This window comes from Heterocephalus glaber, unplaced genomic scaffold (genome assembly GCF_053883595.1).
Source record: "Heterocephalus glaber isolate CG9 unplaced genomic scaffold, H.glaber_assembly_v1.0 deba00001523, whole genome shotgun sequence".
NCBI classification, from domain to species: Eukaryota; Metazoa; Chordata; class Mammalia; order Rodentia; family Bathyergidae; genus Heterocephalus; species Heterocephalus glaber.
Genome location: NW_028258327.1, coordinates 8,997,141 through 9,012,521, shown reverse-complemented (window position 1 = coordinate 9,012,521; position 15,381 = coordinate 8,997,141). Strand labels below are relative to the sequence as shown.

The 15,381-nt window shown below is 35.4% G+C and overlaps 1 long non-coding RNA gene across 3 annotated transcripts in view; it reads left to right on the top strand.

Moving 5' to 3' along the window:
- Positions 1–4,926, top strand: part of LOC106010867 (uncharacterized) — a 1,054,961-nt gene extending 1,050,035 nt beyond the window's left edge. For 2 of the 3 annotated variants that reach the window (XR_015441535.1, XR_015441536.1), the window contains 2 exons: positions 2,299–2,404; positions 3,025–4,926. This is a non-coding gene — a long non-coding RNA (uncharacterized LOC106010867). The remainder of the gene's footprint in view (positions 1–2,298; positions 2,405–3,024) is intronic. The other variant, XR_001184576.3, reaches the window with a different exon arrangement.
- The last annotated feature ends 10,455 nt before the right edge of the window (positions 4,927–15,381 follow it).

Sequence of the window (15,381 nt, the reverse complement as noted above, 5' to 3'; positions counted from 1 at the left end):
CATATAAAGGTTGCAGAATCAAGAAGAGGATATGTTCATTTGCCATCTTGCCACCCACCACTTTCTACAATTTCATATACTCTCAGTAGTTCAAGATCTAACAAACAGTTGACTCACTTTTCAACAAGTAGCTGTTGTATTTATTGCAGTGTGGGAATGGCACTTGCAAAGACATTATAGGAAAGAATGAACAATCCTGAATATAAAGTGGAACAGCTGCAGTTTAGCAATACTTTTCAAACACAGCAATCCTTAGGTTAGTATTATTTGTTCAATCTTCAAATCAATCATGCTGCAGAAATACATATGAAAGTTTTTTGTGTATCAAGCACAGAGTATAAAGATGTAAAAAATCCTAGAGTCTTCTGTCAGTGAGAAGCTTCATGTATTTTGTATCTTTTAGTCCTGTAAGTATACATATATAAAGATTTCAATGAGGAACAAAGCATTTTTTTCTTTAACTTATGTAAAATATTTTCCATTAAACTTAGCTGTCAATTAAGTTTGCAGTAAACCTATATCTAAAGAGTCTCAATGTAGGGGGAATCTGTACCCTTTGTTTATTAGTTATAATCTTTCAAATTTGTCAACATGAGAGCATCCCTAGATTCAATCTCAGATAGTTCTCTCTTATCTACATTCATTTCTTAGTGAGTTCATCCAGTCTCATGGTTTTTAATACCATCAATATGATGTCAGTTTTCTAATATATAATCCCTGCTAGAAGTTTCTTTTCAGTTCCACATTTGTATACAGTACCAACTGCCTATGTGATGTCTCCATTTAAATGTTTTAAAAGAGAAGAAATCTCAAATTTTACATGCCAAACTATGACTGACCCTGACAGGCTCTGTTATTATTTCATGTGTCCTTATCTCAGTAAATAACAATTATATTCCTCCATTTGCTCAAATTAAAACCTTGGAGTCATTTTTTTACACTTTCCTTTCTTGTATATCTCACAAATGCTCCAGAAATTTTGGCTCTATTTTAAAACCATAAGCACAGTTTCCATCATTTGTCATCACCTCTAATACTATTAGCTTGGTTCAGGTCATCACTAGCTCCTGACTGGGTGACCACTCTAATCTTATACTTGGTCTCGGCATGTACCCTAGCCTTCCTGCAATTACTTCTCCAGGACATCAGCTGAGAAGATCATTCTACTCCTCTACTCAAATCCATACTAAAGCACCTCATCCTACTCAAATGAAAAACCAAAGTTCTTATAATCACTCATATAGATCTACATTTCACATTTGCTGCTTCTCTCTTGATATCTTTTCTGATGTCATCTTTTGCTCCTACCTATTTCCCTTTATCACTTTGGCTGAAGCACCTCTGTATTATTTACTTTCCTATCACTGGTACAAAATAACTGATATCTACACATTAAACGAGGAGAGTTTTATTATGCCTCATAGTTTGCAGAGGATTCGATTGTGGTTGGCAGCTTTCAAAGGATTCAGTCGGTGTTGGTTGGCTCCAACGCAAAAATGGCACGATTGAGGGGATGGTAGAGGACAGTTGTTTATCCTATAGGAGCCAGGAAGGAGAGAGAGAGAGAGAGAGAGAGAGAGAGAGAGAGAGAGAGAGAGAGAGAGAGAGAGAGAGAGAGAGAGACCAGGGACAAGAATGTACTTGTACTCTTCCAGGTCACACTCCTATTACCCACCCCCAGCTAGGCCCCACCTTCTGAAATCTCATGAATGGATGACTCCAATGATGAGTATAGCATCCCAAGCACCTTCCAAACTCACAAGACTTTGTGGGACACTTTAAATCTAAATCATAATAAAGTCCTCAGCTCCTTTGCACCTGCAGTTCTTTCTGCCTAAAGGGCTATTACTACAGATATCAGCGTGATTCATTCACTTCCTTTAGGCCTTCACTCGAGTGAAAAAACTGGCCACGGGATCTAAATTTGCAACCTCTCTACCAATACACACACATCCCCTCACAATATCACTATTTCCTATTTTTTTTTCTTAATACATAGTTCATGTATTCTTTTTTTGTCTGACTCCCAAACTAAATGCTGCAGTTCACTGAACTATAGCCCCCAGACCAAATCCAGCTCTGCACTTGTTTTTGTAAGTGAGGTTTTATTGGAACACAGTTTGACATGTTTGTTTATGTGTTGCTATTACCACTTTCATATAACCCCAAAGGTCAAAATCATTTACTATCTAATCATTTGCACCTCACTTCTAATCATTTGCAACCTCACTAACCTCTGTAAAACTATAAACTTCCAAGAACAGGAGTTCTTACTTTATTTTCTTTCTTTGTGTCTAGATTCACAGAGTCATGCCTGACACACATTAAGTATCCAATAAGAATTTATTGATCAGTGAATGAATGCATGCATGGAGAATAACTGATCTACACTCTAAGGAAACTGGTAAGAGTATGAAGTTGAATTAAACTTTATATAGGGAGGAATCCACATTAGACATTTAATAGAAGTTTTTGATGAAGTTCTTTTTATTGTTTTTCAACTAAAAAAGGGATACCTATCATTCATTCTAAGTAACGGTGGTAATTTTGTACTGTTGATTTTAAGTGAAATATAAAACTAGCAGTGTAGGTATTGTTATAATGTCAGTTATATTGCTACAGAATCATACCTATAATAGGGCCATTAAAGAAGTCCTCTGAGTGTAGTTATGCAGGACTAAAATTGCCTTAAGGTTCCAATTGAAATCACCTGTGTGACCTTTTCAGGCCCGTTTGCATCTGGTTATCCTCCAAGTGAAAGATAATAGCTAATCCATTTTGAATGCAAAATTGTAGTGGGTATTGTTCATTTGAGTCCAGCAGAAAATGCACCATCCACTCTGGCTTTCAAATTTTAGGCAACAAAATAACCAATTGCTCCCACTGAAAAGTTAAGACTGAGGGTGCTTTATGTGATCTCTGGTGGCACTAGAGGTTTCAGTAATAAAAACAAAACCAGAGCCTCCTTCCTTCCTGCATAACCATTCACAGAAGCACTGGCAACTAAATCTCTTCTCTTTACAGGGAGGAATGGAGACTCCATGGAGCAGAAATGTTCTCCTCTTTATACATGACACTTCAATACTCCATTAAATACATGGGTTTCTGTGTTAGACTGATTGATGGTAAAGATGACAAAAGCTTGAGCAGTCTGTTAGCTTGAGCTGAAAAATGTGTAGCACTAACTGCCTTAAACAGTTAAAAATATAACTCTCTAGCTGTAGTAAAGGCTGTCAAGCTAAGATTTGGGATTAATTGTTCACTGTCTAACATGATTTGTGAAGGACTATAGGACCATACCGATTAAATTGTACTTTCCACAAAACAGGCAGCACATGCCTCCTACCTTGGAGAGACCCACAATTTTGCAGAGTAGCAAACATCTGTAATCCATTTGGATGCACAGGTGACAACTCTTTTTGAGTGTTCAGGACCCTGGGACTTCTGGGATATGTGCTATGTCATAAACTTAAATGATGAAAAACCAGCGGGACTCCTTCAACCTTTAATTGGAACCACTCAACGTGGCAAAGAAACTGAGCAACTCTTTTTTATTTCATTTAATATTTTCTCTTACATTCACAAATCACTTATCAGTATCATCTGAAAATGAAAAATGATAAGTGAAGTGGTATTTGGCACAATACATCCAGTTTGTTATCCAGGGGATGGTGTGTATGTGCAAAAGTTCTAGCAATGAAGTCATACCCTGGAGAGGAAGCAAAAGGGGACTTTCTCTTCAGTTCTGGCTGAATTCCCAGGTTTCAACCAATGTGAGTCTACCGGAATCAGTGATAATGTTTTCTGTCATGGCTATAAAATACTTTCAGAGAAACATAAAGTTTTTATGAGAAGAATAGTAAAAGAGATGACTTCTTCTATGCCTGGGGGTTAATATTTGTTCTTGTTGGCTCATTTGAGAATAGCAGAGGTTGAGTTGGAGAAATTAAGACACAAAGGCTGGAGTTTCCCCTTGCCAGTATTCATTATGAATAGGAGCTTGAAGATAGGCTCAATTGCTGAATATTTAGGGGCCCTAATACATTCACAAGTCATGGGTCCAAACAGCAGTATTTGCTGGTTTTATCTAAATGCCAGTCTGCATCAAGTGCTGGCCCCTCCCCCTTGCCTCTTCTCTTCTTTTTCATTAGGATGATAGAATTCTTTCTCTAATAGGTTTCCATATTTCAAGTGTTATTTATTTAGAATAGTTTAATATAAAATGTCAGTGAGTTTACAGACCTTCCTGAAGAATGGGAATGTTAGGATACTCAAACCACATGCTGTCAAAAACTATTTTAAGTTCTCTGTTTCATCAAGTAAATGCAGTTAGTTAAATTGAATTTGGAAGATTCTCTCCACTTTGTGATGAACAGAGAGTGATTATCATACCTGTGATACTCCTGACTTCCACATTCTACAAGTAAAGTAGTCATACTGATCTTGAAGTTTATTAGAGCTTTAAGCTGTCAGGTTATTACTGTCAGTTTCAAGAAAAGAAAAAGTTACTGATGTAAAATTAATTTATTGAATGGAATTGTTTTGCCCTCAGGGAATAACATCACCATTTAATTTAATTTCCCCATCATATTGTCTCATTTGCAAAGGAAAAAATAACTTTTCTTTTTAACAGAATAAAGTGCATTGTACTGAATTGTGTACTTCATCTTTACAGGTTTCACTTGCTCTAGATCATCAGCTGTCATAACAACATGATATACTGCGCAGTAATTCTTGCTTGCTAAATTTGGGAAAACAGTACTGATTTAGCTATTTGCTTATAAGAAAGTGTTAGAAAGATTGAAAATATAAATTTTTTTGTGGTTTTATTTTTCAATATGAAGCACATTTATTATGGAGTGGCTCATACAAAATATGTTTTAAAATATATTTTAAAACAAATGAAAACCTTGAAACCACACATATCCTGCTTGCTAGTGGTACTCTCAGTGTTTGCCCACTGATACAGCTGTGCCCCTCCACTGGAGTTCAGCACACAGGTGTACATGTCCTGGGATGTGGTATCAGAAGGAAGTGGAGACCAAGGCCAAAGAAAGTGCTCAGGATTTCATTCACCTTTCAGAGAGAAGCCTGCAGAGGCACCACAGGCAAAGGTGGACCTGGGGCAGACTACTCTGCTAATCAAAGAAACATAAAGACTCTTTTTGAGTCCTGTTCTCTGAGGTTATTTCTTTGCCACCAGCAATTAAGTATCACACTGGAAAGTTCTCTTGTGTATATAGGCCTAGGAAAATAAGTCTTGCTAGTAGCAATGGCAAGTCCTCAAAGGCTTTACCCCTTCATTTGTGTCTATTCTATTTAAGCAGTTTAGTCTCTTAATCTTTACTCCCCCATTCTCAAAATGAGACCTAATGGAAAAATCAATATTCATTCAATAAACACTTATTGATAACTTATTATGACGGATGCATAACACCTAACACTATAAGTTCAATTTCTAACTTCATGGTGTTTGCAGTCATATCAGGAGGACAATACGATCACATTAAGAACATTGCTTTAAGCCAAATGTGATGGTACATGCCTGTAATCATAGCTCTTAGAAGATCAAAGCAAGAGGATCATGAGTACCAAGCAAAGTTTGGGTAACATAGCAAGATCCTGCCTCAAAAAGAAAAGGGAGAGGGGCAGAAGAGGAAGAGAGAGGACAGGAGAGGAGAGGAGAAGAGAGAAGAGGAGAGAAGAGAGGTGCTACAATGCTACAAAAGAGAGCAGACGCCTTAGTAATATGGCAATATATATCCACAAGTACAGCTGTATAGCTTGATAAGATATTGTGTACTTTCATACAGATCAGGAATGCTGTCCTAAACTCCACTTGTAATCCTCCCAATCCCAGTCACCTTTCCTGTCAGGAAAGACTTTCATTTTCTACACACGTTTTTAGGCAAGGGAAGAATTAAAAACCCACACAGCTAAGTACCATCAAGGACCTTGTCCCAGTAAAGAAATCTATTCTCAATGATAAGATCCTAAATTAATACAGTCTTTAAATATTTTAGATAATAATCTCTACTAAAAAATGCTATCAGAGCAAGGCATTGTTGCACACTTGTAGCCCTACCTGCTTGGGGAACTAAGAGGGAAGGATGACTTGAGTCCACAAGTTCAAGACCAGTGTGAGCAATATAGTGGCATCCTCTCTCCAAAAAATTATTAAAGATTTAATAGCTTGGACCACATGAAACTCCCCTCTCTGCAATTTAAAAACAGTTACGCATCAGCAATCTCATATTGATCACTCTGTGCAAACCAGATGTCATAGACATTCTCAGAAGAGAGTGACTACATCTTATTATACAAAGAAGGCATCTTAATTCTCTAACTTGATGGTCCTCAACTTTTAGTGGGCATGAAGTAACCCAGAAAGACTTGATGTGACATCTCTTGTGTGGAAGGGGGCTGAGAATTTTCATTTTCACAAAGTTTCTAAACATTGCTGCTACTAATCCTGGAATTGTCCTTCAAGAACACAAAGAACTTTGTTCTTTCGCTTCTTAATGGGAAAAAGTGTTATTATTTATATTATATAGGTTTTACAAACCAATAAGCAAAAGATGAACCACTAATCTAACAAATTATAAAGACATTAAACCAGAAAAAAATCACAAAAGGAAAATTAAAATGAGCAATTTACACAAAAAAGTCAAAATTACTAGTGATTAAAGACATGTAATTTAAAGAAACAACTACTTCTTTTGAATACTCAAATGCCAAGAAGTGAAACTATCAATACGCAACCCTAAGGAAGGAGAGAGAAATGGATGCTCTCATATGTTGCTAGTGGAATTATAAATTGCTAAAACCTTTCTGAAGGGTAATTTGGCAACATGCATCAAAAATCTCTAAAACACTTGTGCTTTTTGCTCATAGTTTTACTTTTCAAAAATAGTGCCAAAGATCTCATAAGAACTGTACACTAAGATTTTTATGAGAGCATTCATTAAAGCACTATATATAATACAAATTAGGGTAACCAACATAAACAGCCAACACATATGGTATATAGGATGAAATATTGTAAACCATTATGATAAATCTATTAAAGATTATTTTAGAGTGGAAGAAGTGGGTAAAGTTAGGGAGAGCACTATCGATTAGAAAAACTCTGTTGTTTTTTTTTTCTGTACTGGGGATTGAACTCGGGTCCTTGCGCTTGTGCAGCAGGCGGCAAAAACCACTGAGCTAAATCCCCGGCCCAAAAAAACCTTGTTTTATGCATAGCTATATACAGACTCTACACATTTGCGGTACATGTGTCACATAGAGGTAAGAAAAAAATAATGGAAGGGATTGGGACCTAGAATGTTAACCACAGTTACCTCTGGTCAATGGGAATATAGGCCATTTTCTTTCTTTTATACTTTTTCATTTTCCAAATTTTTTGATAAATTTTATGAAGAAAAGTAAACTAGTTCCAAGACTCCATAGGTTTATTGTTGTTGAGAGAGTAAACTGATAAAATTTTCTGGCAAAAATGTTCTACTCTTTGACCTAGTAATTGTACTCCAAAGGACATAAGTTACAAAAATAGTCAAATGTACATACCGAGTTTCATTTATTGGGAATGCTCATTGAAGCAATATTTATAATAAAATTTGTAACCTCACTAAATGATTTCAAAGAATGGTTAAATGAATTGTGATTTATCCATACCATAGAATTCTAAGCAGCCATTTAAAGAACATGTTGTTGAAGATTAATGACCTGGAGAAATGGTCATTGTCCAATGTGAGGTGAAAAAAAAGCAAAATCAAAAATTATGTACAATATAATCCCACTTTTAAAAAATACTCATAAATTTGCAAAGAAAATGACTGGTAAGAATGCATCCACATTAATAGTGTTTAACTTATTATAGATTTTTTTCCTTAAATTCTTTTATTGGTACATTTTAGTTATACAATACAGTTACATTTATCATTGGGTACTTGTACCTGTACATGATGTATCTTGGTTCTTATTTTTTCCCTAGTCCCTGTCCTCCCTTCACCCCCTCCACCCTTCTCTATTTACAAAGACTTTGTTTCCATTTTTTTTTCCTTTTCTTAAAATTGTTCCTTTCCCTTCTTGCCTTTCCCCTTCCCCTCCCACTTCCCCTATCCCTTGGGACCTTTTCTTCCTATTTCAAAGTACCAATTATTCATTTTAATCATTTTAATCCTTATTTACACTTTCAGATTCACACACCAGAGAAACTATTGGGTATTTACACATGTGTGTCCTATTTATTTCCCTTAAGAGTATGGCCTCAATATGCATCCATTTAGCTATGAATGTCTCTAGTTTGTAGTTCTTTATAGCTGAGTGGTTTTTATTTTCTTATACATATTTTTATCAGTTATCTTAAATTTTCAAATTCATTCATAATATTTTTAAAATTTAAAGAAATATGAGCTAAAAATTAGACTGTAAGAATTTGCAATAGCAAAACTCCTTTTCTAAGGTCATAATCTTTCTCATGGTCATGTAGGCTGTCATTTTTATCTACCATTTAAAGATAAAATGTGAATAAAAAGAAACATTTCACTGGAAAGCAAAACAAGCAATAGCTTAAATGTTTAAAAACAAGGAGCTCTTGTTTATTGGGTTGAACAGTAATAACCCAAGCATCACATTCCCATGATAGAGTCCCTTTGCCTAAATATCCCCTGGAGATTTTGAAAGTGGGGTTCTTGAGGGTTTCACTATTTTTTAACTAGAAACCCAGAGACATAAAGCCCTTAAACTAATATAAAAGATTTGCACCTTAGTTACAAACCTGAACACATTTCTACACACAGCTATTCTGCAAAGCAGCAACTGATACACACTAACAGGAGTTCAGATGCTAGCAATAGGAGAAATACAGAAGGTGGTAATGACCCGTTTCCGGGTAATCAGCCCATGCGTAAAGAACCCTGCATCCCTATCTCTCCCTGTATTCCCAAAATTGACATGAACCCAGGACCCTCCCTCTGGTAAACTCAAGCTGAGCCAATCAGATTTTTCTCTCTCCCTGGACATAATATGGTTAAAAGTAGGCTGTGGAATGGAATGGCCTGAAGGGAACCATATAAAATGCTATTACTGAATTCCTTGGAACTGTTCTCATTTTTTATCTACCCTCCTCTTGGTTAGTTAACTCTTTCTTAAGTTCTGTATGTGACCATATAGTAGTGTCTTTCCCAAGACACACTAAATATGATATATTTTCTAAATAAATGTAGCCTCAAAACATGTAACTCTCCCTGCAACTAGGTATTACCCCTCACCCCTCTTATATGGAAACTTTGGTGATAATATTCTTGTTGAGCTTAAGTTTCTCCTGCTATCAATCAAGAGTCAGGAGACATGTCCCATGGGAGTTAATGACCTGATTCCAAGGAGAACTAAGAAAAATGTTCTTACTGGAGTATAAGTACTTTACATGAACTTCAAGAGTATCATACTAACATATTCAATGGAAGAAGAAAGAACATCTCACAAAAGAAAATCACTAAAGGTGCATTTTGCCTAATGGTCATGTTCTTCTCTATTTTGCTTATGTCACTATGAAGGAAATAGCAACATTTGCCTAGGCAAAAAAGACACAATTTTATAATTATTTTTATGATAAAAAATAGTCTCATTTCTAGATGTCTTTTGAGGCCTTTATTTACAACCTCTGGGAGGGGAGTTTGAAATAATATGAAACTTATGGTGAGAAAAAATAAGCAGAAGTATTCCTTTGAAGTGTTCTTAATAAATTTTTAAATTAATTTCAGGCTGATAGGTCTCAGAAATCAATTTAAACTATTTAACTCACCATGCAAGAATGAAATTATTTTTTTAAAAAGGTAAGCTGAAAAATTTCGAAGGCTATATGCAGAAAGCCTTCAGCAGACAGCAGGAAGGGAAACTGCAGACCTATAATGAGATTAGGACGGTTTTTTTCTTGGGAAAAGTGTTCACTGAAGAGGACTACAAGGTCAAATTCAAAATACCATCAGACTTACGAACAAAACATATCTGAACTCCAACCAGCTCATTACCAGGCAATCTTAACCTAGACAGAACCTGGTTAGAGACATAATTTTAGTCCTATTTTTTGAAGTTTACCTTGCAGGTGCTAGACTATATCATTTCCCTTTATAAATTTGTCTAGGCAGGATTGTTTACTACCCTCACATAAATAGTGACTCTTTTCCCATTCATTCCTTCAGTACAAAGAGTAGTATCCTTGTCATATCATATCTTTAGCCTCTTGGATGGGCACAAGGGATTAGACACACAGAGGAAATCTGTGAGGGTTTTAAGGACTTGGCATATGTTATGCAAATGTAAGCCAATGCCAACCATTGCCATTAAGCACCACCTAGATTCTATTTTCAGTCTTCCAGATCAAACGTTTGTGTTTCTAATTACAATACCAAGACAAAAGTGTACACTGTACAAATATTTGAATTATTTGAAGGAAGTATTGTCCCCCATTAATGCCTTGTTCTTCTCCATATTATAAATCTCTGGATACAGTCCTTTCATCAAGAATGAGATTTCAGGCTAGCTATCTTTTCAATTCCATTCCATTCCATTCCATTCAATCTAATCCAACTGCACCTTGTAACTACTTATTGAAAATTTCCCTATTCTAATCTAAGTTAGTTCATGTTAAATAAGATCCACAATCTTACTATGTATTTGCACTGTTTCTTGCTACCTTTAAATACGCATATGTCCTTCATTTGGTGGTGGAGAAATAAAGCATTCATCTAACTGAGCATATAGATTCTCTCTTCTGTCTTTCTCATATGCAAGCATATACATGTACATACACAAATATGCTTTTCTATTTTCTATCTTCATATAAATATACATATTAAATATTAAATATCTATTTTAGAAGAATTTAATGAAAAATTTTAAAAGAAAGTTATGAAAATTTTAACCATGCAGTTCCTTACTCCACACTTGCACACTCATTCATTCACACCCACATGCACACTCATACACTTTTTTTTTTCTTATTTGAATCAGCCACTACAGCTGCCAGTGCCTCAGGGGCTTTAAACATCAATCAGTTTCACAGCTGGAGGCAGAGTGATCTACAGCAATAAAGCTTAAAGTGCTTCCTTTTCTGATATAATTTGATTCTTCCATTAGAGCACACATTCTCTCTTTTTTTTTAAGCCAAAGCAAATGTACTCTGTCCATTTCAGGGCAAATAAATAGTTACCTTAAAGAGGCAGAAGGTATTAGTCACTAGTTAGAATGCTCGGTGGAGAAAATCCATCCAGTAATCCTTACTTCTGCACCACTGAGTTTTTCACCTTTGTTTCTCAGATTTACCCCCCACCCCACATCCTCAGGGCTGCCTCTGACCTTGGATCTGCTGGGGTGGAGTGAATCCAGGTAGATATAATAATAAAACAGGTTTTATTGAACATGATCTTGGGTTTCTAATCCTATAGATTTCAATGAAATACAGAAAGGTGCCATAAAAATCATCTTTTTTCCCATTGGAACTTAAGTCTCAAAGCTACTTCATCAGGTAGAAATAACCCTTTTGATCACAAGTATTAAATAATCTTAAATATGATGTATTCTTGTTTCTCTGAAAAGCTCACTGTACCTGTTATTTTTGACTTTTTAAGTTTTTTTATTAAGTCATTCTAGAAAAGGTAGAAAGTGATCTGGATTCCACTAAACTGATGATAGTTGCAAAGAATGTGAGAATAAAGAATAAATAAAAAACAAAATAAAATTAGATAATAGGAAACAGGGAGATAATTTTTTAAAAATAGAAAGGGGACAATGAAGGTAATAATTATGTACTACAAACATATACTGATAAAAAACAAAAATAAAAAATAAAGATAAATAAGGATGTGTATTCAATGATTAAGGGAAAGAGGTACATTCAAATATTAATGGTGAAAGTAGGTCAGAATCCATCTGTGGAACATGGCATGTCTAAAAAGCCTGATTGGAATACTTGTATGTTTGCTTTCAGAAAGATGTTGGCAAAATTTCAGCTTTTTAATATATCATCTGCTGCCACTACCGTCCCATTCCAGCCATTGACAGTAATACTGTAATATTTGTGGTTGCACTTCTATTTGCTCTCTCAAGCTTTATATCATTTCTTTTCTATGAATCTATGAAACCAATTTATACTAACATTTATAGTGATAAAATCAGAAAGTATTAAAGCTAAATGGATCCTTAGAAATTTGTAACCCAGCAATACTCCTCCATTCACCTACACTATATAAGTGGGGTATACAAAACTCAAGAAGTTTAAAAAATCAACATAAGTAGTTACTTATCAAATGGGTATTTGAACCCAAATTTTTCATTACAGTGGTCTATAATGTGTCCCCATCACATTCATATGTTGAAGCCCTAAATGTAACTATTGGTGAAGTTTAAAAGGTGGTAATTATGGTTAAATGAAGACATAAAAGTGAAGCCCTTACAGTTTTTTTAATTTGCACTTTTCTAATGGTCATGGATGTTGAACATTTTTTCATGTATTTATTGACCACTTGTATCTCTTCTTTTGAGAAATGTCTATGCATTTCAGTCACCCATTTTTGACTGGGTCTTTTATTTTGGGGGGAGTCTAATTTTTTTAGTTCTTTATATATGCTAGATATTAGTCCTCTATTTGAGGAGTAGCTGGCAACGTTTTTCCCACTTTGGAGGTTATCTTTTCACACTGTTGGTTGTTTTCTTTGGTAAGCAGAAGAAATTTGATAAGGTCCATTAGTTGATTCTTGGTACTATTTCTTGTGCCATTGGGGTTGTGTTCAGAAAGTCCTTGCCTATGAATGTACCTTGAGACCATAATGTTAGGTGAAATAAATCATACAACAAGCTTAAGTACCTCATGGATTGTCTTATATGAGAAACCAAAACTATAGATAAGCACAAAATAAAAGATACGTAATAGGAAGTAGGAAGATAGATCTTTTTCAAATGGGAAGGGGATCAAGAGATAGAAAGAAGGGGGAAAAGAAGGAAGCAAAAATGGATGGAACAAGGATTGAGAAGTGTCATGTACATGTACCAACTCTCCATAAGGAATGTAATCATTATGTAATGCAAACATGTACCGGTAACAAATAAGAATTGGGAATGAAAAAAGTGAAGCCCTAGTCTGACAGACTCAATGAAAGAAAAAGACACTAGAGCTCTATTCTTAAAACAAAAAGCAGCCATCTCCAAGCCATTAAAAGTTCTCATCATAAACAGAACACCAAACTCTGCCGTAAGTCTGATCTTGCACTTTTCAGCTTCTAGAAAGATAAAAAAATAAATGTCTCCCACTTAAGCCACTCATTCTATTGTTTTTGCCAAGGCACCTGGATCTAAAATACAGGAATCTTGTGCGATGGCTCTATCTGACAGATGAGAAAATCCAGATCCAAGAGGTTAAGTAAATTGCCTATGACTACCAAAGTTCTAAACATCAGGTTTCCTTCTTTTTAAGTATAGTTAACTCTCTAGTAGCTGCTTTAGAGATTTGAAAAGAAAAATACAATATTACAATGTATTGAGGATTTTGATAAATTATGACATCTTTTCAAATAAGAATTACCAAATCTAGATGGAAGGAGTAGTTATGAAAATTTAAGAGTAATCTACTTTGACTAATTAATGTTACCATCCCAACATAATTCATATGGCTGGAAAATAAACATTTAAAATAAAAGCCCTTTCAATATAATCGACTTCAGGTGGTTGCTATGAGCACAGCCTAGCTGGAACAGCTGGTTCTGGGCATGGCCTGGAGCTCTGACCAAAAAGGGCTCGGCAGGGAGCAGTTTGGAGTAGGCCAGGCAGAGGGATGGGTCCCTTCAGAGAAAGACTACATTTTAAAGGGAAGATATTTTTTCCATCCTCAGAGCATTTTCAAATCTTGGTACTAAAGAGGGGGAAAAAAGGTATGTCTTTTCTTTGAAATATTGTTTTTTTTCTGAAAAGACCACCCTCTCCCCAAGCCTTGGAAACTTCAAACAGCCTGACCGAGAAGCCACAACTCCTCTGGTTGAAGAAGCTGTTATCTTGAAAGCTGCTACAGGCTATAAGCTCTTAGAGGGTCCTGGAACTCAAAGTCTGTTTGTATTCATTTTTAATAAGCTAAATGAAAAGTGGGAAAGAATTCTAAGTGTGAGTACACATGCATACATGTGTTTATCTATATATGCACATATTCTTATATTTTAACAATGTACATATAATATTTGGTTAAACATACACCTGGCAAACTAATGTGTTCTTTAAAAAGTACGCAGAATTCAAACACAAATGTAATTTGTAATTTAAAAAATTGTGATTAAGCTTTTCAACTAAATATATTCTTGCAGCAAATTTCCTGTGAAATTTTAATTAGATTTCATACTTTTTGTCTTATTTTTATGCACCTCACATTTTACTACTCCATAAGGATTTGACATAATTTCCATGTGTTTCTCTTACCTGATATTATAGCTTAAATACACTTTAAATGCATGAATTAAAGGGCAAAATCCAAAGTCAATGACTACAGTGAATATTAATTTTAATCCACTGTCTCTATTTTTGACACATCCTACCCTGTGGATACATCTTGTGTCTCCTTGGAATGTATAAATGTTAATCTTACATTCTATAGAGAAAAAAATCCTAAGTTGCATAGATACACCCACATACATACCTTAAACTCTAAACGGGGAAAAAAAAAGTCTCAAATATTAACCCAATGCATCTTTGGGTTACATCTAACACTCTTTGACTCCACTTCACACCCCCTCTACACACTTTCTATTCTAAACGTGACCTTGGTAACTAACCACCCTCACACAAGTCTGATCAGAAATACCTGACCTCAGTGGCATTTCATTTTTTTTTTTTGAGATAAGATCTTACTATATAGCTCAGGCTGGCCTTGAACTTGCAGCAATTCTCCTGACTCAGCCTCTTCATTATTTTTTTACCTAGAGTTTCCTTGATGAACCCACCAAGTCATTTGACACAAGCACAACAATGAGTATAGGAAATCATCCTCCTATACAATGACCCTTGACGATGACAAATGTCACTGTGACATGGTGGATAAACGCACCCTTCTTCACATTTCTCACATGAACAAAGCATAGTTGTATCTTATATAATTGGAGAGTTTCCAGTAAAACACAGCATCCAGATGTCTCCACGATTAACCACATACCCTTGTAGAGACGTTTCTTCTCCTGGATGCCAGTATGCCAATGGTCCTCAAGCATGGGTGATTTTGCTCTCTCCCTCTGACACTGGGAAGATGTAGCAGTATCAAGAGACATTTTTAATTGTCACAGCTTATTAAAATCTATGGGATAGAGGCTAGGAATGCTGCTAAACATCCTAAAATATACAGTA